Source organism: Falco naumanni, chromosome W, assembly GCF_017639655.2.
Source record: "Falco naumanni isolate bFalNau1 chromosome W, bFalNau1.pat, whole genome shotgun sequence".
Classification (NCBI taxonomy): Eukaryota; Metazoa; Chordata; class Aves; order Falconiformes; family Falconidae; genus Falco; species Falco naumanni.
In genome coordinates this window covers 3,058,561-3,082,656 of record NC_054079.1, presented here as the reverse complement: position 1 = coordinate 3,082,656, position 24,096 = coordinate 3,058,561, and the positions used below count along the sequence as shown (strand labels likewise).

Here is a 24,096-nt window from a genome sequence, read left to right as displayed (position 1 = left end):
CATTTAAAGCCATATTTTAAAAGGTATATTCCTACACACTACTGTCAGTGAACATGCAGAACACTATTATTATTAGAAAGGCTCTCCAAAGAAACAGTAGTAAGCAGAGGAACATGATGATGTCCTCTGAACCTTTTTCTTAGTTAGAATGTATTAGTCAAGCAATTTAAATTATTAACTTGCAAAACAAAGTAGCAAATAATTGCAGTAAACCCACCTTGTCTAAAACCTAAGATTGTTAGGAAATATAAATGTATTACTGACACATTATGACCATGATGCATTAAGATTATGTTCTGAGCAAAATTAATACTTCAACTATGTTATCAAAATATTAAATCCTTTATCACATAAATAATATTTAAGTTTCATCAAATTGTAGTGCTTGACAATGTTAGCATATGCATTTGTGTTGGAAATAAGTCTACTTACAACTGAGTCTGTATCTGGAAACTCCCTATAAAAAAGTAAAGAAAAAAAATATACAATTATAAAATGCACAAATGATTTTATTCACACAGTTCTGGTACTTCCTTTAATATTTTCAATTAATTTGAAACATTGCACTTGACCCATTTCTCTTTCAAACTGTGTTAAAATTTTCATTATAAATAATCCACATTCAACTGAATGAGATTTAAATAAAAGAAACTGAAAGTTTATGCTAAAAACACTGCAGAAGAAATATTCAGAGTAAATGCTGAAAAACCAAACTCACATCATAGTGCAAAAAAAAAAAATTTAAAAAAATCGAGGGAAGTCCAGAGTACCATGCTGTATTTTGGATGAATATACTTTAAGAGTCAGGTCTCTATGGATGATGTGCATAATAAATAAAAGTCACCAATCCTAATGAAATAGTCCACATGCAATTGCAAAACATTTTGGACAATAACCAGTTCTTAAAGCAATTAAGACTATTCTTAAAGGAATTCAGAGCTTCTGTCTTTTGGAATTTCATTCTTAGTTTGAGTTTGTCAAGCATAGTTGTAGTCAAGCACCAGAAGATGCTGGAAAAAATAATAGAATAACCTCTTAAGAAACACTTTTTTTTAAAAAAACCAACAAGTTGTCAGCAGAAAGGCAGTGATTGCAAGCACATTATTCACAAGTATTATATCTTTCTGCTTGAATTTAAGCAGTATTATTTTAAAAATTTATTGACGCTGAATCTCTCTCACTGATTTATGCAAAAAGCAGAAGCAATTATATTTACAGCGTGTGGAAATACTTGAGTAGCATACAGGTCCTCTCTAATCTGCACCCTGCCAAATAAAGCCATAAGTACCAGTGTAACTGAACAACAGTGGTTTTATATAGTCAAACTGAACATCTTAAATGTGTGCTTATTAAAAAAAGAGAAAAAAATCAAATTTGTAGCAAACTAAACCATCTTTTCTGAAATACTAAATGGGTTAAATGTAAAAACTACAGTGACTTTAAAAACAGATATGAAAACTTTTATTAAACTGATCTGCATTGTATATCCAACTTTCCAAGCTGGGTATGCTAGACTGTCACTTATTGTATAGAAGATGTGTGCAATTCCAGTTTTGAGGAAAGGGATTCTGCTCACAGAAATTCAACAGGACATATTGCTCCAGGCAGTCCTGAATAGCCAGTGCACTTGGATCAGAAACTGAAGTCTGCCTCTCTTAGCTACTGGAAGTCCTTGTTCTTATTTCCCTGCATGTTTCTGGTAGTTGCAAGCCCCTGTCTCTCCAAAAAAGTAGGATCTTGGTCCTGTAAAAATGAGAATGTCTCTTGGCTTCCCAGCTGATGCTGAGTTCATGGTTTCCTAGTGCTGTAGTCAGCTCTAATGCTGGCTCCCACTGAGTCTGGAACCATGCCTCCACTCCGTCTTTTCTTCCCCGTTTTTAGCACTGTATATATATAGCTTTAGTACAGAAAAAAAGTTTGCTTTCATACCCATTTAATGTACTAAAATTAAAATGTATTTAAATATTCCATCAGACTTACTGTCATGTCTGCTTCTCCCCAATTTTTGCTGAATCAAAGTAGACTGCCAAGCTTTAAACAAAATGACTGAGTGCAAGCATCTGATCCAACTAATCTATAGTTTTGTTTTGATGTAAGATACTACCTACAGCAAGGTTTTGAGCAAAATGGTGGAAATAATTTGGTTTCCAAAATTTAATAACTGACAATTTGAGCACATCATTAAAAAAACCCACTATATTCCCCTTTTACAGAAATACATTACACAGCACATAAGGAATCTCTTCACTTTTAGAAGTTTTCAGGGTGAAATAACTCAAAACTTCTCACAAATCAGTTAGCTATAAATTCAGCCATATCTTATAGTTTAGCAGAGACAGAAATCTTTCCAAAATTATTTTTAAATGTTAGTCTGGGATTTATTTCCTTTCTGTGATTTATCCAGCCCAAAACAATAACAAATGGAATATGAGAGTAGTTTCTGAACATGGATATCCTCTGCTTCAGTCAAAAAACTCAGCTGCAATCTTGACAACCTAAAAGTTGTCAGCTGCTATAGCTATACTGTCAACTCCTGTGTCCCAAAAATAAATATATAGCTTATACAAATAAAACAATTTTTAACCACTTAAAACAATCCTCTAAGCAAAATAAGGCACACCAACAAAGGAAGGCCTTGCAACCATAACACTGCATTAGAATTGGTCTAACTAATGTGACAACAATGGAAAGAGCCTGGGCCATGTTTTGACACTTGCAAATTAAGTTACACTGTCATAAGTGAACCAAATCCAAACCTCTGCAAAGACAGAGTCTTAGCCAAAGTATATTTATAAGAAATATTAAAATTCTTTAACCATTGTGCATTAGGCTTATAAAGTATTGTAGGTCTCATTTTCATAGAAGTTTGTTTCTCAAAAGAAAACCAGGTTTCTGGTCTACTGAAATACATTAAAGTTATACATATTCACATGTGAATATCCTTCTCTCCTCAGCTTCAGGCCCTATCAACAAGACTGTTAGGCAAATAATTATGCTACATCTCACCTTCAACTGCACTGGATGTGTTACATTCTTCAAATTCAATAGGGCCTTAAAGAAATGACAATGAAGATAAATGTTAGGTTAAGTTTAACCTCAAATGAAGGTCAAATACTAAGATATTTTAACAACTATTAATATTTCCTGAAAATACTAAATAATTCAATTACAAATGTAGGTGGTAATGAAAAACCACAATTACTCTGCCAATGGTCAAACAGATTGCAAAATCATACATGTACAGCAAATCATTATTTTCACTCTTTCATACTGAAAAATTAAAATACTAGTGCACACTGTCTAAATAAAATTGAATTGCCTATGTTATTAAAAACACGTGAAACATTTCTAATTTGTTTCCTCTTCTCGTTCAAAATTGCATCTATAATATAGTGTAAGGCTTTCAATTTATCTTCTTTTAATGAACAAGATCTATGTAAAGAAAAATCAAAAAGGAAAAAAGCATAGCTATAGCACTAATTTTTATATTCACACTTTTTCTAACTCTGCATTGTTAGTTCCTCTGACTTCATAGTCAGTTACCTGGATAGTTAAAAGTGATGTGCAGAATCTTAAACATAGCAATAAAGAAGATAAAAAAGTTTTAAAAAAATCATTAAGACTAAACAGGACAAAAAAAATAGAGAGCACTGGTTAAGTGCCATATCTAAATAAATTCAGTATTGTGGCTTCCCTTTATAATTGTGACAGATGCACTTAACCCCTTAACCAAACTAGCAGTAGTTTGGTACAGGCTCCAAAGGAGGTAAAAGCCTGAGCCATAGCTGGGCCAAGAACTCCTCCAGGAACCCCACAAAGGAACAGTGACACAGTGAGCATTGATACATATAAGCTTGGAACACCGATCATGAGATTAACACATGAATAGTGGGTGGTTTTTCCAAGACTCATTTATCAAGGAACAAAGAAAGTTGTGGGTACAAGGAGTCTCATGCATACTTTTCCTATTGTATGCAATTTGACTACACCACTTTATCCTACAAATGTGGCAGCCTAAGTGAGCCACCTTTGAGCTCTCCCTGCTAGGCAGCGTGGCTGCATGGTGGTGATCTCCTCTTGAGCTGGGATGCCCCTCAAGGTTGCTCCTCAAGGCAGAGAGACCTTTTACCAACAACAGATCTTTGGTAAGTGACCAATATCATGCAATAACCTTGCATTATAGTGCACTAAGGTTTTGTCTTGGTAACTTTGATTCTGTCTTGGTAACTTTGAATCATTGCTATATCCTTTGTGCAGTACAGTAATAGAGTGAACCTTGTCATCAAACTTTGTTATATCACACTTTTACATCATCATATTTCAATAAAACCACTTTTGTTGATACCTTTGACAGTGGTTAAGTGGTCTAAATCACCCATTCGTGACAAACTGGCATAGTCAGCAGGATCCTAAATCAGCATTCACAACAAGTTGACACAAGGTAACAGTCATTGCAAAGGGCAGTCCTAACCCTCATTCTTTCAATCTGACTATTTAACCCTACTATGAGCCACTTCAGGGAGCAAACTTGCAGAAAAAACAGTGATTTTCCATAAGACCTTGTTCAGGGAGTTAAAATGGCAGAATCATGCCAGCACTTATGCAAGTGCAAAGAAAGCAGAGAGCACATGCAAACTGGCACCATTACTTTCAGCCCCTACTAAGAATTAGCCCCTTGGCCCGTATTTGAAACGGTAACTTACAACTGAACCAACAAAAGTAAAACCAAAGTTTATCATTTTAGCACTGTGACACAGGGTTTATTACTTTTCTTTCTGTAATCATTTTGATGGAGTATACATGTTAAAGATAAGACAGAGGAAAAAAACCCCACAAAACTGTTCCCAATTCTATACTCTAATGTAGTCAAACTTCCCCTCCCTTTGCACCTTATGCAACTACTTCAAGTGAGAGACTGAAATCTTGAAAATTTCAATTACAAACAACTGGAAGTAAATAGATTGTGGAAACCTCAAATACAGAAACTACTTTCACTCCTGCCCCAAAACACACGTGTTAGTAAGTACTCTGATTTATTTATCTTTATTATGAAATTACAATTATTGTAGAACATCTACCATAAACTCAAAAGCTGTGCAATTTTCAGGGTGTTTTCATGTAAAATAAAAGCTGCACTTGCAAGCGTTTTCCAGTTTTTTCACTTGTATTCTTTTCAAAATGAATATGTCTTAAAATAGGTAGCTGATATAAACAGATCTTAGATACAAGAAAAATGGAGACTACAAGCTTCAGTTTATTTTTAAATAGTACAACACAGCAAATCATTGTGCTGCAATTAGAGATACCACAATGAAAGTAAAAAATAATTTAGCTGTGAATTAGCATTGTGAATTACACAACTGGGATTAACTACATGAATCAAATACAAATTAAGTACCTCAAATGGTTCTATTTGTAATGTAACCCTCAAAATGTATATTTAAATCTTGCAGTGTAAATATGTTTCATTCAGTATAAACACTACATTTTGATAGCATTTCTCAAACTGCAAATGAAAAAAATTATGCTTATGTCAAATAGAAAGACAATTGAGAATCTCACAATGTAACTTGATACTCACTGATGTTAAACAACTTTATTTTAGTCATTAGATAAAATGTACCAAATATTTTCTTTGAAAATTTGCAGAGATCTAATGATTTTTTTTTTAAAGGTGTGCTCAAGGTAATGACTTATATTACTGTAATTAAGACTGAGTATGCAAAATTTTCCCTGCCATTAAAAAAACCCTGGGTGCTTGTAAAACCAACAGCAGGATGAGAATCTGGAAATAGAACCCATCAATATCCCATTTCTGTATAATGTAATTGTTTGGCTTCCAAACGAAGCTCTTGAGAACAGAATATCAAAAGGCTAATCTCAAATGGCAGTCTTAAATGCACTTTAAGTTTCAATTATTAAATAACTTCAAATGCAAGTCTAATTATTCAATATGACAAGATGAAATACAAATTCCTAACAGCGCTCCCATTCTACTACACATTGTAAATAGATGGATATTATAAGCTGCTCTTCCAATCCCTTCTTCTTTTCTCTCCATTAAATTCACAGTAAAATAAAGTCAGTGTTCTCCACAAGTCAGCAAACCTGGGTGTCTTACAAAATAATTTAAAAAAACCCACCAGAAAACCTGATTCAGGGAACTGTAGATCTCAACATCCTCACACTGATTTAATCAACATTTTAAGTATTTAAACTCTAAAACCTAAGAAAAATACCATAAAACATAGAAGCTGAAGAACAAATCAATTACTTGTTCAGCACTACACTTCAGACAATACATTTTTCATCAGTTTGCTAAGGATTCAGCTACTCCAGTTTCTTACTTCCACACATATTCCCATTTGGCCAGGAGAAAAACAAAAACCAAAGTAAACATACTCATCCCCAAAATAAAAACAGAAGGAAAAACCTGTAAACAACAGAGATTTAAACATATTTTAAGAGAAAAAGAAAACTTAAGCTTTTTCAGAATAGCATCTTTTTCTTTACCCTTCCCAGCTATTATGACTGATCCCCAGACTTTTTAAGACTTTTACACTAATGAATAAAATATATAAAAATTCAAGGCTCAAGTAAAACTCATCCTTATTTCAGATCAGTATCTTTAACCATCACTTCTACCACGAGCAGAAAGCAAAGATTTTTGTTAACAACTCAAAGTTTCTGTATTTTGTCCATTACACTTGCCTAACACTTGTCTTTGAGGGTGGTTTTTTTACAGCTTGATAAGAGACAAACACTCACGCTTAGCTGAAACATAAACAGATATGATGATCAGATTAGTATTTTTAATTTCATTTAACAGAAGCCGACTTATCCCCAAAAAATTTATCTTGCTCTGGCAACAATGTATTCTTTTCTCATAGGGAAGACTAAAACACAATCTGAAAAACTCAGTTACTGAAGAATTGGCATAGATAGTAATGAGATGGAAGCTGCACAAAAAAATTCAGTAAGAAGGTTCTACTTTTCACTATGAAGTTAACTTGGAAATTTTAAATACTCTTCCTTCTTAATGATACCTAATAGCTTATTAGTGTTAATAGAAAAATCCCTTCTCCCCACACACTCTCTCTCCTTCCCTTGCATCTACTAGCTGCTTTACTACAAGAAAGATAAATATCAACCATGAAAAGAGCATTCTCTTACAACAAATTGTTGCAAGAAAAAATGCTTCCATAAAGAAAAAAAAGATGGGTCACTGTAATAGGAGACTCTCCTGAGGGGAACAGAGGCCCAACATACTGACCAGACCCACTTCTTAGGGAAGTATGCTGCTTCCCTGGGGCCTGGGTTAAAGATGTGACAAGAAAACTTTCTACCCTGGTACGGCCCAAGGATTATTATCCATTATTGCTTTTTCATGTAGGAGAAAAAAGTTGCAATAAGAAGTTCAAGGGCAATCAAGAGAGACTTCAGGGCCTTGGAACGACTGGTTAAAGGATCAGGAGCACAGACAGTATTCTCCTCTGTCCTTCCAGTTGCAGGGAATGATGAGGGAAGAAACAGGAAGAGCCAGCAGATCAATACCTGGCTCCGAGCCTGGTGTCACCGGCAGAATTTTGGGGTTTTTGATCATGGGTCAGTCTACACACCACCAGGCCTGCTGGCAACAGATGGGGTACGCCTGTCTCAAAGAGGGAAAAGGATCTTTGCGCAGGAGTTAGCAGGGCCCATCAAAAGAGCTTTAAACTACATTTGAAGGGAGAAAGGGATAAAGCCAGGCCACTAGAGATAAGCCTGGGCATGGCATGCCAGTGTTTGAGGGACAGTGTGCCAGTGAGGTCCTTCAGTCTGCCATATCAGTGGGGGTAGGGGATGGAGATCCACGCGGCAGCAAAGACACAAGGGTTGTTGATGAGTTAGAAACCACAGAAGCACCTGAGAACAGTCACATAGGAATTAGGGCTTCTCCCCCCAAAAAAGGTGACAGGATCAATAGCCCAACTGAAGTGCATCTACACCAATGCCTGCAGCATGGGCAACAAACAGGAGGAGCTGGAAGCTGTTGTGCAGCAGGAAAACTATGATATAGTGGTCATCACAGAAACCTAGTGGGATGACACACAACTGCAGTGCTGCAGTGGATAGCTACAAACTCTTCAGAAGGGATGGGCAAGAAAGGAGAGGCAGTGGGGTAGCCCTGTATGTGAGGGAGTGTTTTTACTGCCTAGAGCTTGATGATGGTGATGAAAGGGTCAAGTGTTTATGGGTAAGAATCAGGGGAAAGGCCAACAAGGCAGATATCATGGTGGGAGTCTGTTACAGACCACCCAACCAGGATGAAGACACAGATGAAATATTCTATAAGCAGCTGGGAGAAGTCTCACGATTGCTAGCCCTTGTTCTCATGGGGGACTTCAACTTACCAGATGACTGCTGGAAATACAATACAGCAGAGGGGAAACAGTCTAGGAGGTTCCTGGAGTGTGTGGAAGAGACCTTCCTGCCACAGCTGGTGAGGGAGCCAACAAGGGAAGGAGCCCTGCTAGACCTCTTGTTTGCAAACAGGGAAGGATTGGTGGGTGATGCGATAGTTGGAGGCCATCTTGGACACAAATATAATGAAATGATAGAATTTTCAATTCTTGCCATCCACATGTGCCAAAAGACAAGCTGGCAAGGAAGATGACCGACCTGGCTGAACAGAGAGCTTTGCCTGGAACTGGGGAGGGGAAGAGAGTTTATGACCTTTGGAAGAAGGGGCAGGCAACTCAGGAGGACTACTACAAGAATGTCAATGTCATGAGGTTATGCAGGGAAAAAATTAGAAGGGCCAAAGCCCAACTAGAACTTAACCTGGCTACTGCCGTAAAAGAAAATAAAAAATGTTTCTATAAATACATTAACAACTAAAGGAGAATGAAGAAGAATCTCCACCCTTTATTGCATGCAGGGGGAAACAGTGACAAAGGATGAGGAAAAGGCTGAGGTACTTAATGCCTTCTTTGCCTCACTCTTTAATAGTAAAACTAGTTGTTCTCTGGGTACCCAGCCCCCTGAGCTGCTACAGACAGGGATGGGGAGCAGAATGAAGCCCCCATAATCCAAGGGGACATGGTTAGTGACTCAGACACACAAGTCTCTGGGGTCAGATGGGATCCACCTGAGGGTACTAAAGGAGCTGGTGGAAGAGCTCACCAAGCCACTTTCCATCATATATCAGCAGTCCTGGTTAACTGGGGCAAATGTGATACCCATCTGCAAGAAGGGCCAGAAGGAGGATCTGGGGAACTATAGGACTGTCAGTCTGACCTCGGTGCTGGGGAAAGTTATAGAGCAGGTCATCTTCAGTGACATCACACAACTACTCGGAGTCCAAGGCAGTATATGTTTGACCCTGAAAAATGTCTCACCATTTAAGACACAAAATATGCATAATATTAATTTTTTGATCCTAGTATTTGACATTAAAAACATCTAAGCAACATCAGGTAAATGTGCCAGTATCCAAGTCGGTAGTTGCAAAAAGGTCAAACATAGGTGACAAGACCCCAATTTTCCACTCCTGTTTGATCTTTCTGAACCACACTATCAAAAATAATATAGAACTACACCATCCTCTGGTTTATATCAGCTATGACAGTAAAACAGAGAGGCGCTCTGTGAATTAAACTCCCAAGGCTTAGGAAGAAGTTTAATGCTAGTAACAGTATTTCTTATACTGTTTTTGTAGAAACCCCTCCTTCCCTCAAAAAGGGCAACCGATAGAGACAAATTCTTCAAAACAAATCCATTTCAACATTACACAGAAAGCATTTAAATTACAGGCTCTATTAATAAAAGATGGGAATTTGAAATTTTATTGTTATGGTTAAACTTGGGCTTAGGTACAAAGAATGCAAGTCTAAGAATCATTTAAGCCAATTACCAGATAGACAAGTGTATGTGTTAAACACATACCTGTAAGAAAGCATCAAGAATTTTCCATTTTAGGCTTTTTGGTAATATTGAACAATTTCACACATATGAAGTTAGATTGATAGCTAAACAAGATGGAAAATGTCTGTGTAGCTAGCTCAATTAGCTAGTGCTTTGACATTTTCCTCTTTTCCTGCACCCATACTATTTAGGCAACAGGTCAAGGGGTACCCCACTGTACCTTCCATTGTCAAAATGCATACAAATTGATATCCATCATTTAAAATGGAATATCTGATGCAGAAGGCCATCCAGGTGATCTATGACAACTAAGACAACAATAAAAACACACTGAAGAAAAAGCAGACAAGATCCTGCAATTCCTGAGAACTATTATGGACACACCAAGTCCAATGTAAGTCAAGTGAGAATTCATTTTCAAATGCTGAAGTAAATATTCTTGTTCAAGAAAGAGTATGACATACAGACCCAGTTGACCCAGACAGTCAATTCAGTGCAGAAGTTGTCCAATAGTAGTTTGCCCTGGTATAAAGTAATACCACACTACAGTATTATGGCCAATGAAATTATGAGTTAATTAGAAATGGGACCCTGTGCAGCACAACTTAGGGATCAATGTAAGAATACTATATATGCAGGTTAGGATGTATTTCAATTTTATTAGAAAAGCAGAATATGCAACAAGATAGAAGGTTTTGAGTCTGTTTTTAAGTCAAACTTTAGTTTTCTGTTTTGCTTTCCCTAGTTTAAAACCACATTTTTCCTCAATAAGCTTGTTACAATATTCAAGCCATTGCTCTTCTCTAACATTGCAGTCTACTGCAGGAGCGGTCTGCAGGCTGGGACCATGCGTGGCAATCAGTTGGCTGAGGGGAATGTGCTCGAGCTTGTCTGGACAACAATTAACATGATGAGGCATGTTTGCAGAGCACAGGGGAGTGGGAGACAGATGGCGCCAAGGAAAGATGACACCTTGCGGTTGATTGATGGTGGTTGACCACCGGTCGGGGATTGCCTAGTGTGCAATGCTTGGCTTCGGGAACCAATCTGTTTCAGGCGCGCAGCTTCTGAAAGTGTATAAAACCTCGTGCTTCTGTACAATAAATTGACATTTGCTTGCATCAAGCTGCGTCCCGTCTCTTCATTCGCCCCAGTCTACTAAAAATGAACTACAGTACAGATGTTTATAAACAGGTTTCCAAATATTTTCAGACTTCAGAAAGTTTCATTTATTTATGCTTTATCTTCTGAAAGAAAAAAAATACACTTCTTCCTTCCAATTTTGCTATGTATGCTTCCTGTGACAATTTCATGTTTGAGAAGGCCATTTAGTTAACATTTATTCTGTCCAAAGAATGTTTTCTGTCTTAAAATAAAATATGCCTCCAACAAATAAAAAAACCTAACCAAAACCCCTTTCCCCTCAATATTAATTCCATATAAGGTTATGACATTTTATAAAAGTAAACTATAGGTCTTATTTATTGTATTAGCATAAAACATGTCTCAGGACGTTATTTCTATTCTCAGATGTTTAAAAGCTATTCATCCACAATTTTATTATCATAGTAGTACCCATCCTACATACTACTGCATTTTCTGATGACTATCATTTAATTAATATCTTTTTACTACTTAAGTTATTGAAATGAACATTTCTTTGCTCCCACAGCCCATATAGATTATTTGCCTCAGGCTGCAACTGTTTCTTTTGTAAGCAGGAAAATTCAAGAGAACCTGACAGTACTTCATTTGAGTCCAAAAATCACACAAAACCCAGCTTTTGCCCTGTTGCATCTACAAATCTCTAAAGGGTTTTTTTTATTATTTTTCCATTTTTGCCCCATCTCTCACTTGCTGCTGAATATATTTATACTCTTACTTTAGTGTTTTAGCTAGCTCTGTGGAAGAAATCATACCAATATACTGCAGAATCGTAACAAAGTCCAAAAAAACTGTAACAACTGTGTGTTCCCAGAAGGCATGGCAAAAGCATTCTTAAATATTATGTTGATGTGACCTTTTATTGATATTTTTTTTTTACACATCAACAACATACACTATTTTCTTTTTTGCTGTTATCTCCTTTTGTTGAACAGTTGAATGCAGTTGAGTTTGGGATTGTAATTTTTAAAAAATTCTTGCTAGACATCACAGACCGCTTTTGATTTCTCAGAGTACTTCAGGGGAAGTGGATATTCATCCAATTCATTCTGTGAATTGGATGGGCTCTCGTGGTGGTGCACTTTGCCCCCTTCTCTGGGTTGCTCTATGACCTCAGGAATCCCCATTAGGCCTTGGCATTTGTGTAATGAGTTGGGCAGTTAAGTGCCCCTTGACTACCAGAAACTCTTGCATGGCTGATGTGGGGAACGGCACTGTCTTACCAGGAACTCCTGTTGCCTGGCCAAGGTAGGGAATGAGAGGGGGGATAATCAGTCATCCCCTGACAGCCCTGGAACAGTCCCGACCCAAATTGTAGCCTGAGTGGAACGGTACCCTTGTTCTTGGAATTTTGAAAAATTACTGGCTCAGGTTAGGCCAGGATGAAAATTTACAGATTACTAAAGTAAATAATCTCGCAACATTACAAACAGTGGTCCTAAGTGAGACCCTTTTTGCTCTCCTGGACTGCAGGGGGCTGTGACCAGCATCTCCCTCTGAGTGGGACACCACTCAGAGGTTGTGAACTCCCAAGTTTACAAAGTTATGAAAACCATTGTCAAAAGCTGATGATGGGGCCTGGGTTGATAACCCTGCTCCTCAAGGCTCAAAGCTTCGCCCGTTGAGAAATGCAAAGGCATTCAACATATTTCACTGAACTCAAGGGGAACTTTTAAAAGGTATACCTTTGTACATTTATATATATCTCTATACATCTATTTCTTTGTGTCTATGTGCATGTGTGTGTGAATTGATTTAGGGACCTCATAGCAAGTATAGTATGTGTTACCATTTTTGATCTGTAGTTAAATCACTGTTGTAATTGAAGTAAATGCAATTGATTCACTTTATAAATGTTAAATTAGTTGATGATTAAGTGCTTCCAAGATCTTGTGATCCACCTTAAAACTGTGAATAAATCTTAGACAACATTTAGACATAAACCATTGACCAAGTCTGAGACTAAGTCTGGGACTAGCCACACCTAAGCTCCATCAGGAGTTTAGAAAGCAAGGGCGCCCACTCTAAACCTTGCAACTCAACAGGAGGGTCTCCGTTACCCCTCTGCGTCTTTGGTCTCCATGTAAATCATTCTAGCTTGATTTTAACTTGATTTTTCCTTTGTGTGTTTCATGCATGCGATAAGCAATAGAATGAACCTTGCCATCAAACTTTGTGAAGTTGCACTCCCACAAATTCCTATTAAAACTATTTTGTTAATACCTTTGATGGTGATTCTTTAAGCAACCTAAACCACTCATTCATGACAGCTCTTCTTTCTCAAATATGAGTCCAAACATTTTTTCACACACTAGGAAAAGATCACCAAGCTTTCAAGTTCAGATGTGGATTTGTGTGTGTGTATGTGTACATACATGTCAAGAACTTCCTTTCCAACACTATATATTCAATGAGGATGCTACAGCAAAAATAACTTTTGTATTCAATATGAATTTTTCTTGCTACTGCTTAAAATACAATCACACTAAAAGGAAAAGCTTAACTGGCTTCCTCAGAGAATCACATCTGTAGCTGTGGTGAAAATTTAATTAATTGATTACTGCTTATGAAAAAGCCTTTGTCTTTAATTAGGGATTGCTTAACTTGGACAGGGAGCTCAGGGAGCTCAAGGACAACTTTAATGAGCAGGTGGTCTTTGTCCTGAGCCCCCTGAACAAGCAAGATATGAGCAGGACCATCCAGACAATCAATATTGTGTGCAGTTGTGTCATGACAGTAACCCCAACATGCTCGGGTGTCTGGCCAAAGACCCTGGCACGTGTGAACCTTATGAATCATGAGATAGTGCACACCTGCACTTAGTCTAAGCTTAATAGTTTGCATACGCTGTGTAAACTATTTTTGTTTTTCACCAAGTATAAAGGTGGGCAGGCTTCGGGACTGGGCCAGAAGCCTCACCTACAGGTGGATGCACCACATAAGAATTTTCCCAGTTACTGAGAGACTCCTGGCACTGGCTGCAACGGGGCTTCCCAGCCAAAGGGTGGGCCTGGATGATGTTAAGGTGGTAATTGGTGATGTATCCTTTTCTTAGTCTCTGTAACGCTTTGCAGTAATGATTTGATGCTTTGCTCCTATTGCTCTTTTATCATATTGTGCATAATAACTAGTACTGTTTCCTTTTATCATATTGCATGATATTTTTTTATTTATTATAGTGTAATATAATACACTGCATTTATTCTTATATTTGATTTGGAGTCCATTTTTGCTTGGTATCCAGTCAATCAGCAAAACAGTAGTCCTGCCTACCAAATAATGTTAAATTCCTAGTTGGTTGGTATATTCAGCTAATATTGGCAATGCAATACTATCAGTTTTCCACTTGGATTAAGAGACTTTTAGAGCAAAACCTGTACAGTTCTAATTTTCCAGACAATTAAAAATAAATAACTTGTAAATTTAAAAAAGTTTTCAAATTAGGTATATGTAATATTTTTTTTTTTTAAAATCTATGCTGGTAAATGAAACTTCCTAAAGCCTACACCAGCTTTGGCAGGTTTCTTGTCTATGAAGGAACTCAACTTTTGCAGGCAAAATCAAATATATATCTAGGACAGGAACCAAGACATATTTCTTGGTACAGATCTTGAGCTTACATCTCCTCTTTGAAAACAGAGCTGTAACAGCACAGCACCCTTAAAGATTTGCCTCAAGCCCAGCTTTTTATAAAAATCCTCAAAAATATCCACACTTAATTTCTCCCATTATCTTCTGAAATATAGCAATGGACTGCCTTCTTTTACAAAGGATACTTTTCTGAATCTCTTGGGTACTGTCAGTATTGAACTAAACTCATTCCTTGGTCAACCGTCTGTGTAGAATTATGTATGGGCACAGGCTTTGAGAAACTGAAACACTTCTGGCTATTTATGCATCTAGTCACAAGTGTTGACCACATTAAAATATTCATAATATTTACAGAAAATATAAAGAAAATAATTTATAAGAACATAAATGCTTGCTTTGTTATACTTCTTTGTAGAAAAGGAACTCAAAGATATGCAGAGCTGTTAAAAAAAAGTATTAACCATTTTTATTGTTTATTGCCATCTATTTTGTTGCTGTTTAGCTTCCTAGAAAAGCATTTATATAAACTCTATGAATTATTCTAGACAAATTGTAGAGGAATGAAGGCAGGTTAATTAACATTGATAATATACAGCTGTGGGCTGGATTCAGGGGTGGTGAGTTGGCTGATGTGGATAATGTGCAGCTGTGGCTGGTTCCTGCTAAGTAAATAGCTCTAAGGACCATATGAAGTTGGATGAAGGGGGACTTGAAGTCTTTGAATGTAGGAGAGGCCCTGAGAGAAGAGAGAGGCCTGTATGAGGGGAGGCTGGCTGGAAGAAGAGCATGGAGAAGAAAGATTCTGGATGCAGTGGAGGCAAGCAGCAGGGTGGACTGGCCTGAAGAGGCTGAAGAAACAGTGTGGACAGTAGATGAACTATTGAAACCTTGTGGGGGGCTGGTGGCTGTGCTGGGGCAAGGCGTGGGAGCTACTTACTGAAGTTAATCTGGTATGGGATGGTAAAAGCCTTGTTGCAGCTGGCTAGTTTTGATAGTGCTATGACAAATTATGTTATCTAACCAACCCATGGAGAAAAAAAAAAAAGAGCCATATGCAGCACTATTTTAAGTCTTTCTCTCAAAGCAGAGTTTATTATTCAAGCACATTAAAAAAAAAAAAGCTAGTAGCTTTAATCAAAGCAAGTTTCAATATTCCATGGCCCTTGCTTTGCATCTCAATCTCTGGGGAAGAACTAACTCTTTGCTAAAATTTCTTAGAGGAATGCAGGTGTCCTTAAACCCTTTTAATCTACTTGATCTTGTTAATCTAGCATGTTTCTTCATTAGATAGAAAACATGTAGTTTAACACAACACGCTAATGTAAAAAGGAATATTAACATGGAGTGAGCACAACTGTGTATTTACAGTATGCTAGTTACTTTGCGCTAGCTTCCTAGTAGTGGTGCAGCTTGCATCAGTGCTCTTGCATTTGCTTTGGGGGGGGAACCCAATACAAACCCAATGCATAAGCAGTGCCCCATAGGCATTTAGGACTAAAATGCCTATATAAACAATTAGAAAAGACCTGATGGCATGTCAAATTTAGACTGAACTTTGCATTAACTCCCTGTTGCCACCGACAGCCAGCCACATCGAACCATATGTTATTAGAACCATAAAGCATCAAGGATTCAGGCAATGCTGGCAGCATTAATGACCTTGTATAGAATTCAGATTAAACAGTTCTGATTACTATTTGGATGGCAAACAATTGTTTATCAACAATTTTGCAGCCTGTGAAAACACCACATTGCTTTTACTAGGAATGCCATACCTAAATGGAGGACTACAAGGATGTTACAGGGTTATGCAGGGAGAAGATTAGAGAGGCAAAAGCCTAGCTAGAACTCAAGCTGACCACTGCCATAAAAGATAACAAAAAATGTTTTTACAAATACATTAATGACAAAAGGAGGGCCAAGGATAATCATCCTTTATTAGATGTGTCGGGGAACGCTGTTGCAAAGGATGAGGAATAAATAGGCTGAGGGACTTAATGCTTTCTTTGCCTCAGTCTGTAATAGAAAGACCAGCTTCCCTCTGGGTACTCAGCCCCCGAACTGGAAGACAGGGATGAGGAACAGAATGAAGTCCCCACGGTCCAGGAGGAAACTGTCAGTGACCTGCTGCCCCACTTAGAAACACACAAGTCTATGGGGCCAGATGGGATACACCTGAGGGCACCGAGGGAGCTGGTGGAGGAGCTCACCAAGCTGTTCTCCATCATTTATCAGCAGTCCTGGCAAACTGGAGAGGTCCCAGAAGACTGGAGGTTAGCCAGTGTGATGCCCATCTACAAGAAGGGCCAGGAGGAGGATCCAGGGAACTACAGGCCTGTCAGCCTGACCACAGTGCCAGGAAAGGTTATGGAGCAGATCACCCTGAGTGCCATCATGCAGCATGTGCAGGGCAACCGGGGGATCAGGCCCAGCCAGCATGGGTTTATGAAGGGCAGGTCCTGCTTGACTAATTTTATGATATTTTAACAAATGCAAACTTCTAGCCCCTCCATAAAGTTCAAGTTTATTGGATGGATAGTGAATACAAGAAGCATTTTTATGGGCTTGTGTTTTTCACAGCCCAAAGTCTAGATGCTTTTACTGATACACTTGGACAATTTGCATGTGACTACTCCTCTTTGCCAGATTTTCTCTGCCTACTTGTGTGGTTAAGAATGCAGGGTTGCAGTGTAAATCACATTCTGGCTGATTCAAATTGTGAAAGATGGATCAAGCTAGTGCAAAAGCAATGAAGAAATATTTATTATAGTTACAAGATGACCCAACACCCCTTTCACACTGAATAATGGCACAGCATTACCAACAACCACTAACAATAACACCAGAACAAGTTAATGAAAATAAATAATTAAATTTTACTTTTGCTCCTGATTTTTTTGAAAATGCAGCTGAGTTCTCATTTGGCCTTCAAAGGTACCTTTTCTGGGTAAACTGTGTAGTGGAAAAAACCTAATACAGGGACAAGCACAGTTTCCCACATACGAGAAGAGGGCACGGTAATTCAGTAGCTAAAAATGGAAAATCATTCATGACCAACTACAACTATATAGACATTCACAAATATCTTTAAACATATTATATATTATCCTGCCAATTTCAGACATAAGATCTTAGAAGAACATGAGCTCATACTTCCTAGCAGTTTCTGTTTCATGTGGCATCAACTTTTCACGCTGGAACAAACCAATATTTGTTTATAGATTATTATTAGATTAAGTAAATAAAGCTAGAAGTCATTGATATGTCACTAAACTGGAATACATATCATCTCCACTACTGATTTAACATATACTTTGGATAAAAAGTAGACCTTTTCTGCCATGCTATAAATTAATTTTCCAGGGAACATGGAGCAGAAGCCTATCAGAAACAGAAAATTGATTCATCAGAAGTGGACAACAATAGTTTTGATCAACACTGCAGGACCATGAGTGACAGAAGCATCTTCCAATTGATGGTATTACACCTGCTATTAAACCTAGTGACAGGAACATGTAAGCTTTAGAAAACAGTTCAGAGAACAAATTAAATTCTGACCTGAAGCCTGACTGGTTATTGTATGTCCTGCCACCTCTATTTCTGTTTTTCAGTGTTTTACATTTAAGTGATTTTCCCCCCAGTTAAAATTAAAAGATTTGCAACTGAATGTGGCTATTTTTTTATGCTGAATAGAAAAAAATAATGAATAAAGCTTCTTCAAATATTGTATTAATACTAAACATTCAAAATAAAGTAAATTCACTAAGAATTAAGTGCTAAAGCTGACTAAAGTTATTTAGGTAACAGTTAAAAAAGCCATTGTAAGGAAGTCAATAAATGAAGTTAAACTCACAAAGCATTACTGATTGAAAGACATATTATTTGTACTACAAAAACAGTGTGTTAAACTCGAGAAGCCCCTGTATATTAAGACTTCAGGTGACAAATTAGCCACCAGAGGGAGCCCGTACAATCTGGTATAAATGACATCACAGATACAAAGAATTTGCAGACATGTAGATGAGAGATTAATAACCTATATCTAGAAACCTTTACAGTAAATTACTTATAATTTATGCAATAAGACAGCCTTTCTCAGTACTTCCTTTCAGATTCGTTCTTATTTTTACAGATTAAATAAAAGTAAACTCCACTATGAAGTACTATAACTATAGCTAGAATATACTGAAATAATCTAAAATACTTTGTTATGCATTATTATTAGTTTATTTTATTCTCAGAATTCAATATTACAGAATGCAACCCACCAACTAATTCAATAGATTAGCCCACAAATTATATGAGAGGAAGAAGGCCTATATGGTCCTGGAGATTTTTAAAGTATTTTCTTCAAATAGATTTAGGACTGGAATCTTAAGCAACAGTGACAGCTGCACAACATTCATTCTACATTTGTCTTTGTCCTGGTTTCAGCTGGGATGGAGTTAATTACCTTCTTAGGGGCTAGTGTGGTGCTGTGTTTTGGCTTTGATGTGAAACTTTGCAGTTCTTCAGGCCTTGCTAGCAAAAAGGCTGGAGGGGCACAAGGAGCTGGGAGGGGATACAGCCAGGTCAGCTGACCTGAACCAGCCAAAAAGGTATTCCATACCATGGGCATTCGTGCCTGGTATATCTACCTGGGGGGGTGGCTGGGGTGGGCAAATAGTTTCTGGGGGACTGGCTGGGCATTGGTGGGCAGGTGGTGAGCAGTTGCATTGTGCACCACGTGTTCCTTTCTCTCTGGATTTTATTCTTTCCCTTCCACTTTTCATTCTGTTATTATCATCACTGTTGTTATTGTTCTTTCATTTTTATTCTATTTCATTTATTAATTTTTTCTTATCTCAACCCTTGAGTTTTACATTCTTTTCCAGCTCTCCTCCCCATCTCTCTGGGTGAGGGGGGAGTGAGCAAGCAGCTGCATGGTACTTAATTACCAGCCAAGGTTAAACCATGACAGTCTTGTACACTAAGTCAGTATAATTTTTATATGCTGAATACTTAGATTTATCCAAGAAGCCATTTCCTTCTCCACTCTATTTACTAAATTCACACCACAGACTTCTCACATTTGCTCCATTAGTTAAAATACATTTCTATCAAGAACAGTTTTCAATTGCAGAAAAGTATTTTTTCCCCTCCCACACTGGATGTTTCCATTTCATTCTTAGAAGACTGACATTTCACTTGGCCTTCCAAATCTTTGTAATTGTCAAAGGTATATGATTTAAAGTTAATAAAATGAATATAATAGAAGTAACCATAATTAACATCACTAACAGTCTGTTTCTAATCTCCTATCTTCGACACTTCTTGTGAATTTGTATTCTTTTGCTGCTCAATTTGTCTGCTTCTCTGCACCATGACTGCTTTACAAAAGTCGATATCAATACAGTAATTTAACTCTGTAAAAGAAAATTCAAGATGCATATACTTCCATACTAAGACCACAAACTTTCCTTAAAATATTTTGCTGTTAAAATAGTTGTAGGATTGAATAAATGAAATTTAGTATAGCAAAAGCATTTATTTGACCCCAGAGAATGCAAATGATATTTGAAGAACGCTGTAAAGCAGCAAATAAATACACAGTGTATATAACTTCTCCCACTAAATTAAAAAGTGTTATTTTTCTTATGAATACTATGTTGTCTAGCAAAAAACCCCACACTAATAGTGTAGATGACCTGAAGTGCACACTACTCTAGGATATATTAGCGAGGGTCTTTGTAACCCAGGGAATCAGGATCCTAAATGCAAGATGGAGATCCCTAGCCATGACATCTCAGCAACAGCTAATCAAAGAAGTCTGAACACTTGATTTTCACATGCCTTTACCCAACTTCAGATCAACTGAACTTGAACCCCTAAGTTGATACTTTTCCTTTTTTACTCTTTATTGAAAAATTGTAGAATATACAGGTGTCCTGGTTTCAGCTGGGATAGGGTAAATTTTCTTCTTAGTAGCTGGTGCAGCGCTGTGTTTGGGATTTGGTGTGAGAACAATGTTGATAAGGCACTGACGGATTTAGTTATTGCTGGGTGATGCTTATACTAAGTCAAGGACTTTTCAGTTCCTTGGGCCCTGCCAATAAGAGTGCTTGGAGGGGCATGGGAAAATTGGGAGTGGACACAGCCAGGACAGGTGATCCAAACTAGCCAAAGAGGTATTCCATACCATGGGATGTCATGCTGAGTATATAAACTGGGGGAAGGAGGAGGAAGGTGGGGACATTTGGTATTATGGCATTTGTTTTCCCGAGTAACCATTATGCATGATGGAGCCCTGCTTTCTTGGGGATGGCCGAACACCTGCCTGCCCATGGGAAGTAGTGAATGAATTCCTTTTTTGCTTTGCTTGCATGCGTGGCTTTTGCTTTACCTATTAAATTGTTCTTATCTCAACCCTTGAGTTTTACATTGCTTTCAGATTCTCCTCCCCATCCCTCTGGGTGAGGGGGAGTGAGCAAGTGGCTGCGTGGTGCTTGGTTGCTGGCTGTGGTTAAACCATGACGACAGGAAACATTTGAAAATTGTTCCATATACAATCTTATCTCAGCCCACTCTGGTATCAGCATTAGCGGATCACAAAGAGAATATGAAACAACATTATGTTAAAAACACCTCACAGAGGCATTGTAAGACACCTAGTAACCATATTTAGCAATTTAATATAAATTATCAAGATCTACTCTACTATGTACATCCTTGATCTGGAAAAAAACCCACCTTTGTGCTTCTGTAGCAGAAATGCTAGCCAGGACTCCCAGTTCTCAGAGAAAAATGGTACTACTGAATTTCTGTACTCACACCCCTAGTGACCATGTACTCAAGCCCAAATAAAGTGAACTCTATATTTTTCCTATAATGTTAGATACACAGTACTGTAAGTCTGTCTTTTTATGCCAGTCCAGGTAAGTCTTATATACCATACCCAACAAGCAGTACTTGCAGAAAATACTATTCAATCTGCTGCTTATTATATGTAGATTGCTTCCTTTAATCTATTAAAATAGATAATTTTGTAAGCTATCAAATAAACTGATGCAACAATTCCAACAGTTCTGTAAGCAGCTTTATAGACATTTGTTCTGAATATATCCATAGTTATATTAAATAAAGTTTGGAAATATAATTTACACAGAAGCACATAGCAGAGGTAAGTTTTTACAAGGAACTTCAGTTTCTTGATAAATTTCACTGATGTAACCAAGGAGGAGTGTAGTTTAAGAGCTTCCTCAAAGGTCTACATAGAGGGACTCAGAGCTATAAAATTCTATGCTTTGCGACCACAAATACTACACTTACATAATAAACTGTGTTGTTAAATTTCTATGAATATCAAAGCTAATGGATTCTGAGAATTTGAAATTATAAGTACATTACCTCTATAACACATTAACAAATAGGGTTTGACCTTTTATTAGGAGGGGAAATATACAGTTTTAAAATTAACATTTCCTACTCTGTTATTTTTAATCTCTTATCAGGTCTTTCCTTGACAGTTCCTTTTGACTCAGCAAATTTCTGTATTACACTCTCAACTGTAGTATTTGTCATGTTATTAATAAACTCTTCATGCACCTTCAAAAAAAAAACAAACACAAAAATACCACAATCACACCACACAAAAGGAATTTTTAAAACCAGTAATTGAAAGAATGTTATTAGCTTTAAAAAGTGTTTTTCTCTAGTTAAGGTTCAAAATACTTGCCTCTAAAATATAATACAGTGCTTCCAAAAAAATCAATAGGTGTTTCACCAAGGAAATCTTTTTGCTTCAGTATTAGCAAGTGTGTGTACGATAGATACAAATGAGGAATGAAAGAATACAGCTTGATGATGGGTCTAGGATTTACTTCTATTTCTTCCATCTAAACTACTTTTTGTAATCCATAATTTTCTGAATTTTTCAGTAACATATCCCACTGTAATATCAGGAAGAGTCTCTTAAGCCAGCACCAGGTTAAGGGTGTGAACTGTTACCACTGTATTATCACAGTTCCCAAATGCTTGTGTAAAAACACTATTATTGTAATATTTTTTGGTCTGACAAAGGAACAACCACATATTGTTAATAAGTTTTTTTCCAACAAGGCAGTATGTATACACTTTAGAAATAAATAGTGTGACCCTTGTTTACCACCATTCGTTAGCAGAAAACCTCAAAACTGGAGAAAAACAGTGACTCAAATGAAGTGTATATAAATAAAATTACATTTTAGAACATAAAAAATTAAGGACTACTTGTAAGGGTTATTAAACCAACTAGCATCTAAAGAAAAGATACTATAAAAGCTTCTTTCAAGACTTACTGAAGGTCTTTTGCTCAAAAACTAGTGTATCAAAAATTTGGAAGCTTTTCAGACTGATATAATTTCAAGTTTTAGTTAAAGAAAAGCACAAGTATCCTGGAATGTGTGAAACATGCTAATTAATATCTAGGGAACAGAGCTTTGAAATACACTAACAATTCTCCGAACTGTCAAAATATTTTGGTTTTGGTTAACACAAAATTTAATGATTATTCAGCCTTATTCTGTAAAATTTGTGATACTGAACTTATAAATAAACCAGGAAGGAAGCAGTAAAGAATTCAGCTTATGTAGAATTTAAATATTAAAAAGATTTCTAATACAATGAAAAAAATTAGAGGATGATCCATTTAATAAAAAAAAATTCAGAGGCTTGAATAACAAAAGAGAATACACATATAGAGACATCACAAAAGACCAAAACAGCAATTAATTAGATGTTCAAATCTCCTTCAAACATCTCAAACAAGTGCAGTACTCGCATAATGTTTGAAACCTGTGGCAAAAAAACCCCACATCTGCTTGAATATCTTTTGAATTCTGTGGATCATTTCTGTTTATCTCCTCCTACTCACATGGGTTTAAAGTTATCATTATTTGAAAGATGTGATCTTTAATTACCACAAACATAGTAAGAAATGCTTCATTTAATAGTTAAGAAAATATGTAGCATGATCCAAATAATAATATAAAAGTTACCTCTCCTATTTATAAATTAATTTCTTTTATGGTATTTGACAATGATTCTATAATCTTTTTCATATGAAGAAGGTGTGTTTCTTCGATGTCTTGAAATTTCTGTAAACCAACACAAGCAATTATTCATAATGAAAATAATTCTTGAAACACTAAATCTTAAATTTTAATAATTAAATATACTAAGCAGAAAAGCAATATTTTTTTCAGATCTTGATCATGGTAATTACAATTTTTAAGAAAGGAAGGTGCATAATTCACAGTTATAAATAATTTACTTTACCTTTTTAGAACCATTATCCAACTTTTTTTACTTACTCTTTAAACCTTCATCTGTCTTGATGGTGGGGTTTTTGGGGTTTGGTTTGGTTTGTTTTTTTCTAATAAGCCTGACCTATTTCTACCAAAAGAAAATAGGGTTGGA

At 36.8% G+C, this 24,096-nt stretch overlaps 1 pseudogene; it reads right to left on the bottom strand.

Annotated features, from left to right (window-relative positions):
* The window catches only part of LOC121080661, a 65,007-nt pseudogene that overhangs the window by 20,362 nt on the left and 20,549 nt on the right, over positions 1-24,096 (bottom strand).